This window comes from Molothrus aeneus, chromosome 25 (genome assembly GCF_037042795.1).
Source record: "Molothrus aeneus isolate 106 chromosome 25, BPBGC_Maene_1.0, whole genome shotgun sequence".
Classification (NCBI taxonomy): Eukaryota; Metazoa; Chordata; class Aves; order Passeriformes; family Icteridae; genus Molothrus; species Molothrus aeneus.
The window spans coordinates 19168-26558 of NC_089670.1; the positions used below are offsets into that span (position 1 = coordinate 19168).

A 7391-nucleotide genomic window follows, 5' to 3' on the forward strand; every position below is an offset into this window, starting at 1 on the left:
AAAGGCGACCAGCCCAGGTGCCCTCAGCACCCTCAGGGCACAGAGAGTGTCTGCCCCCAGCCCAGGTGCCCTCAGTACCCTCGGGGCACAGAGAGTGTCTCCCTGCCAGCCCAGGTGCCCTCAGTACCCTCGGGGCACAGAGGGTGTCTCCCCGCTGTGGGCCGTGTCGGGGCTGCCCCCCGTGTCTGCCGAGTCGGGACCGGCCGAGGGTTACTGAGAGGCTCGCACGAACCCGCTCAGCCGGTGATTGTGGTGGTGTTTGAGGGTCCCCAGGACAAGGGAAGAGACGAGAATCTTGACTCCACCTTTCAGAAGGCTGAAATATTATTTTGTGATCTCTATTATATTAAAAGAAAATGAGATATTAGAACTATACTAAAAGAGCACGGAGACATCAGAAAGCTGGAAAGGAATGAATAATAAAAACCTGGGACTGCTCACAGCCCCGACACAGCTGGACCATGATTTGTCATCAAGTAGAAACAATGCACAGGAGACCAATCCAAGATGCCCCTGTTGCTAAACCATCTCCAGCTCACACTCCACAGCCAGCAGATTTCCATAAATTGGTTCTATTTCTGTTCTGAGGCTTCTCAGGAGAAAAATCCCAGCGAAAGGATTTTCATCAAACACGTCAGTGCCAGGTGATGGCACAGGCAGCATCGGCTGGCCAAGGTCACTGTGTCAGCCCTGCCAGACCAGGTGTCACAGCAAGGAGACAATTCATCCTGTGCTCACACAGCCCTGCCAAAGGACCGGCTGCCAAAACAGAGCCGTGCCATGCATGCCAGTATCTGCATGGCAGAGAGAGGACATGAAAAGCCACTGAGGAAGCTGCCACCTCCTCCCTGAGCTCTGCCCTGCAGGCCGGGTCATGGGCAGCCACTTTGGGAAGGCTGCATTTGCTGCCCATCAGCTGCTCTGTGTCTGACAGGAATTGAAATAGCCCAGGTTTGGGTTGGTGCTGAGCAGAGGGCAGTGAGGAGAAAGGGAGAAGGCTGTGCTGCAGGGCACGTGGATCCAGGCAGAGCAAATTTGGGGAGCAGCCTTGTCTTACAGCATTTCATTTTCCAGTTCTACTACACTACATTTCATTTTGCACTTCTGCTAGAACTGCATTTCAACAGGTTTCAAATATCCTCCTCAGTCCCAGCAGCCTGCTTCAAAGTGCTGTGTCTTTACTAGACCATTGATGGTCCTTCTGAAATGTGAGTCTCACTGGCTGCATCCGAACCTTGCGCTTGAAGAGCATTCCTAATTAAAAAAGATTGGGCCTTTGGGGAAGAAGGGGCTGCAAAGCATTTCCTACTCCAATTTCATTGTGAGGAAATACACCTGAAGGATGATGCAGGGATTAGGATTGAGACAAAGATGAGTTTCGTGGGTCAATTTTACTTTGAGAGCTTGAGAAGCACAGGAAGCCCAAGTGATGATCCCAGAGGGTTGAACACAGAGGTTTCACCCTCCCAGATATACAAGGGCCTTAACCTTAAAACCACTGCTCTCAGCACAGAGCTGTCTCAATGCTGCATTAATGTTTTCTCCTCTTTGTGCATGTGTAGAACTGAAATCCCTCTTGGGGAGGAAGCTTATTCCAAGTAAATTCCTAAACAATCAGCTGAAAAAAACCCTGAAATGTTCTTTCACTTGATTTGCTACTCCCTGCCAAATGCATGCGCATGCCAGGTCTTAAGCCTGGTACTAGAGCTGAGCCTTGAAGGAGGTATTGTCTACGCAAGGCTTCTCCTTCAGTTTTGGGATCCAGTGCTGATTGCGACCACGTCTGGTGAGAGAAGTGATCATAAATACACCACGTTACTGCGTGGCTCGTGAAAAATGAAGAGCAGGTTTGGCCCAAGGCAGGTGTCGTGGTCAGATCCTGTGTGCTCTGCACGGAGTTTTTGGTCCAGTAATGATATCTGAGGGTTATCTGGCTGCACTGACCAAAGATGCTCTGCTAAGACACCTTCTCCTTCAATTCTTTCAGGTCCCATCAGCTTTCATAGCCTTTTATATTTTTAAATCCTTTGACATTTGAAACACTATTCCCCTGCAAGGCCTTCTCCTAAATCCCAGCTTCTCAGAAGGCCCAAGGGGACAGGGTTGGCCAAGGGTGGAGCTGTTCTGGATTTGTTGGTGGTGCCTTGTAGTGAACAGTGTGTTCAGAGCTGCTCTGCTGTTTCTGCCTATCACTTTGACAGGGAAGGAGTGTGCTGGGATATGATAAATCACTAAATTGTCACTTCTAAATGCTGCTTGCAATGAAAATATTGTGTATAAACCCTCCTAAGTGGTGTTAAATTTGTCTGCTATATTTCTTCCCTCCCACCCCACCACTGCTGCTCTAAGATCCCTTAGTAGCTCAGTCTTTCTTTGTGTTTTGTTTGACATTTATGCCCACTTTCCCCAAAGCTCTGGGGGTTCTTTTTAAAATATATTGATTTTTCTCTTGGTTTAAAAAAAACCCTGAAATATACACACACACACTAAAGAAGCAGGTCTCCATGGCTCTTTTGGTGCTCTTCCTTTACCACTCAGCCCTGAGTGGTGAAGGAAGAGCAACAGGAAGGGTGGTTTGTGGTGCTGGAGAAAGTCTCTGCAAGGCTTAAAGGAGCATCCCATTTCACCAGATGGCTTTTTTTGTTTTTTTTTTTTTTTTAATGGGTTATGGTGCTGGGAAGATCTGGAAAGAGTGCAAGTCCCTCATTCCAGTTTGGATGTCTTGTTTTAAGAAATGTGTTCTTTCAGTTCTTGGAGAGCATAGTTTTGGATTCATCCTCACATCCTCCAGTTTTGGTGGCTCTGTTGTTTTTTTATTTCCCTTTCTCTGCCCTTTTCCCTGCCCTCACTCCCCGATGGCTGCAGGGGATGTGATTCAGGCACTCATCACTGCTCTGGAGCTTCTTTACAGAGCTAAAACTGACTGGGTCTTTCACCCTCCTCTCATAGCAGTGGTGCAGAGTGAGGCACATGGCAGGGCAGGGGTTTTATCTGTTGTTTTATCTTCTGGTTTGATGTTTAACACATGAGGCAGAAGAACCCCAAGCCCCTGCTCACCATATCAGGCTAGGCTGCAGGGGAGCACATTGACAGCAACACAGTGGCTGTACTGCAACCACAATCAATCTGATAGGAAAAGGGTTTAAGGCTTCTAATAGTGCCATGCAGACTGAGCTGAGCCCAACCTGGGCCTAGCTTGATCCCTGATCTGTGTAAAGCCCTCTTCTGTGCTTTCCTGAGGCTGGGACAGCTGGAGAGGTTGCTCTCCATGAGCACAGGATGGCAGCTGTGGGCTGAAACTTGCTGAGCTACCTCCCCAATACGTGATGGGGTTGTGAAGGATTTAAAAGAAAAAACATTACAATGTCTTTGTCAGTCTTCCATGCTCACTTAAGCTGGCTGTTGGTGATTTGTAGTATTTTTTAAAATAAAAACCAAATGCTTTCCCTTTACAAGTAAATATGCTATGAAGAGGGCTTCAAAGGAAAGATGATAGGTTACTATCCAACTGTTGCTAAATTCATTGGTTGATGGTCCATATACTGCATTTTTTAATGTTACTGATACCTGACACAGACCATTCCCAAGCTGTTTGATAATTATTTATCAGCCATCTGCATCAGCATTACCTGCATGACCAGTCATAGCCAAAACGCAGGAAGGAGAGAAAGGGGTTAAGCTGTAGGCAGGAAAGGGAAGGCAGAAACCAAGCAGCAAACAATTGGCACCTGGGCTCCATTGAAGACTAAAAGTGGGAAAAAATGGCTTAATTGAAAAATCTGCCTATTGTGTGTGCAGACTCCAAGGGGAAACAAACAAACCCATTCAAAGGAAGGGAAAAAAAAGGCAAAGAATTAAAAAATCCTTGTGTTGTTATGCAGAATTGGGGGGTTTAACTCTTCCCAATCTCTTCCCAGTCTCAGGCAGAAATATTTTTATAACCAAACCATCTCCCTTTTTCAAGCATTTAGTTGGATTGAGTAATTTCTGAAGTCCTCCATCATCAGGACCAGTTTGGGTTTGGCAGCTCAAACACCTTGGCAAGGCCAGGACAAGTTCAGTGGTTCTCCCTGTCCTGAAAGAGAGAAGAAAAGGGAAGTTAAGCTCACTGCAGAACCAAAGAGTCCTGCATTTCATCTTTTGGCTTGGATTGCTGACCATGGAGTTTTAGCCATAAAAAAGGGGGGGTGGCACCAAATTGAATTAAAAACTGCCCTTTCCCAGTGTTTTTATTCCAGACATTCAAAGGAAGCTCGTTTTTCTTCTAGCATTCTTTCCCTAATTTTAGCAGAACCATTTTCATCCCAGACCCCACTCATCAGTTGTTCAATCCTTTGGCACTGGATCTGGACAAAGGAAGGGACACATCTGGGTCACAGGAAAGCACGGAGAGAAACCCTCCAAAACTGGACAGAAAAAAATGAAATGCAGGAAGACAGAGCCTGCAGACAGAGAAAAATGAAATGCAGGAAGACTTATACCTGCAGCTGGATGCTCTTTGCACTGGGCTTCCTTTAAAGAAATGGATTTGCTGCTACACACATCTCAGGCTCAGATGTGACCAGGAGAAGGTGGGCTGGAGATGAGGAGTCAGACAGGGAATAGCCAGGGAGATGCAGGGCCCAGGAACATCAAGGATGGAGAAGAGAAGGAACAGGGACTGTTCTCCTTGTTTAGATCCATCAGTGCTGGGAGCTTGGGAAGCACAGAGGGTACCAGAGGGATGCTGGGCAGGAGCAGGAGAACTCCAGGATAAGGGCAAGCTGCTCTCACTCCAGGGCTGGGCCAGGGAAGGAGGGGAATTGTTTCCCTCCCCTTTCCAGTGGGATGCAGGTGCCACCCCATGCAGAGGCAGGAAAACTGCCTTGCAATCAAGTACAAAACCTGCCTGGCAAGCCCAGGATGTCTGCCAGCAGCCATTTCTCCTGGATTTCCCGCTTACAGGCATTTTAAGCTTGCTTTGTCTCAAAAGCACCTTTTTTGCCAAGGGCATTCCCATTTCTTTTGGATCCTGAAGAGAGGTTTGGAAAGCTGACTTTGATGAGGGAACTGTTTCCTATTTTGATCCGTGTTACCTTGGAGTTTCCCTTGGCACCAAAATCAGGGGGTGAACCCAACCCTTGAAGGGCCATAAGATCCTAACTATCCAATCTCCAATCCCCAATCCCCTCAGCATTGGCTTGTAGAACCTTCTCAGAGTTAATTTAGCAAACTTAAGGGTTTGGCAAGTTCAGGATCAAAACAACCAAAAAAATTCGTGAAAAAGAAACTGAACTGAGGCTGGCTAAATACTGATGACTCATTACAACAATTCAGTGAAAAGGAAGAAAGATTGATCCTGTGAAAAACGCCAATCGCTTGTTTTTAAAATTTAAAAGTTTAACAGTAATTAAATGGTTATAAAAATAGTAATACAATTAGAGTAATAATAATTTGGACAAATTATATTAGGACAATATGAGACAATAGAGACAAAGAGTTACAGATGTCTGGGTACCTTTTTCTGGGCAGCATAAGCCCGAAAAAGGACCCCTGTTAACAAAGGATTAACCCTTAAAAACAACAGCCTGTTGCATATTCATACATCTCATACATGATGCATAAATTCCATTCAAATACAGGATTCTGTCTGGTCATCATCAACTTCTTCCTCTGAATCCTAACAGCGCCTTCGAGGCAGGAAGAAGTTCGTTTCTAATAAGAGAGCAATAAATTCTTTTTCTCTGAAAGATTTAGGTGTCCTGTGGCTGCTATCTCACTGCGAGTCTTTTCTTTAAAAAAAGTCTCCTACATAGCATCATTTCTATTTTAACATTTTGTTATAACCTAAAACTATATTTAACACACTACTTAAGAGAATTAATACAGCATTACTTTCTAACACAACATATATAATATTCATTTTAATATTTGCGAAAAGCCAATCACAAAATACGCATTTTTCACATTTTCAATACTCACCAAGCCATCTGGCCAGAGTTCTGTGCCCACCGAGGACAAGGCAACCAGCAGGGATCTTCCTCCCATTCTCCAGCACAGGGTTCTTCCCTCCACACGCAGGGAGCTGCAGCCACTCAGGGAACACCGACTTAGTCACAACAGGAGAGGCACAAGGATAATCTGGAACTCGTTGCGACCTCAATGCCGCCCAGACCCAGGAGAAAGCACTTTTCCGATCAGACGGAGCGGGGTATTTCCTGTACCGCCCTCTCGTCCCCCTACCCAAGGCGCATGAGCACACTGCCGCCATCATTGGAAGGGCAAGTGAGTGCCGCCCTGATCCGCCATCTTGGATGTGGCGTAAAAGTGACCTTTTTTTGTCTCTCCTTTCCAGTTTTCACCCCCTGCACAGGCAGGAAAACTGCCTTGCGATCAAGTACAAAACCTGCCTGGCAAGCCCAAGATGCCAGCAGCCATTTCTCCTGGATTTCCTCTCCGCAATCTTTGGTACTGGCAGAAGCCACTCCCGGCCGAGCCGCCATCTTTGTTGTGGTACCCTTAAGCATCCCCCGCTCCTCACACAGGAGTTTCTCTTACCGGCTGCCTCAACCCGGTCCCGACGCCGATCCCGCGCTCTCAGCGCCATTTTCTGCTGCTTTTCCCGGCGGGAGAAAACGGTTGGCGGGGTCAGCGGCACCGGAGCCCCGCGAACCGCGGCAGGGAGCGGCGGCGACGCCTCTGCCGGAGTCCTGCCGCGGCCGCCATCTCGAGTGCGGCTGGAGCCCGACCCGACTCATGCAGGGTCCTGGTACGCGGGCGCTTCGCCGTCTTGAAATGGCAGCTCTGTCCCCTCCGCGCCTCCGCCGCCCGCCGAAACCGGCCCCGCCGCTGTCGTTCTTCCCAGCCACGGCCCCGCACGGCGGCCGCTCAAGCCCGGTCACGCCCCTTTGCACTCCTAACTGTGCTTCACCGCTCCTCTCTGTGCACAGTACCGCTCTGTGCCCACAAGGTGGCAGCACCGCTCCCCTGCCCGGGCCGGGCCAGACGCGCTTGGGGGCAGGCAGGGAACGGAGGCCGAAGCTGCCGGAGAGCCTTTTGTATTTATTCCCTTCAGCCCCAGCAGCTGTTCCTACGGTTTAAGGGCACTTGATTGGTTCATTCCTAGGTAAAAACGTTATAGCATTGGTTTCAAAACGACTACGCATCTCTAGTCAGAGTTTCCTACATTCCTGTATACAATAGAATGGATAGATTCTTTCCAAATCATTCTTTCCAAATGTTTTAGAGATAAATTCCAATTCTTTGCCAATACCTATAAAAACGAAAAACTTGACAGGTTTTGGTGTTCTACACCCAGCCCTCCGTGTGAATTTTCTGGCAGCTTTTGGTCCCTCTGGGGCAGGGTAACCCAGCATGACCCCCCCTCATTCCCCACTCACCTGCTCCTCCAT

The 7391-nt window shown here is 47.9% G+C and overlaps 1 long non-coding RNA gene across 3 annotated transcripts; it reads right to left on the reverse strand.

Annotated features, from left to right (window-relative positions):
• Positions 1-306: 306 nt before the first annotated feature.
• On the reverse strand, positions 307-6850 carry LOC136566438 (uncharacterized). Of its 3 annotated transcripts, none has more exons than XR_010785025.1 (3): positions 6538-6850; positions 5962-6088; positions 307-4075 (listed from the first exon to the last, which is right to left on the reverse strand). It is a non-coding gene; the product is annotated as an uncharacterized lncRNA (long non-coding RNA). The 3 variants fall into 3 exon arrangements; XR_010785026.1 differs by having other exon boundaries at positions 5962-6137; XR_010785024.1 differs by lacking the exon at positions 6538-6850 and having other exon boundaries at positions 5962-6526.
• Between the last annotated feature and the right edge of the window lie 541 nt (positions 6851-7391).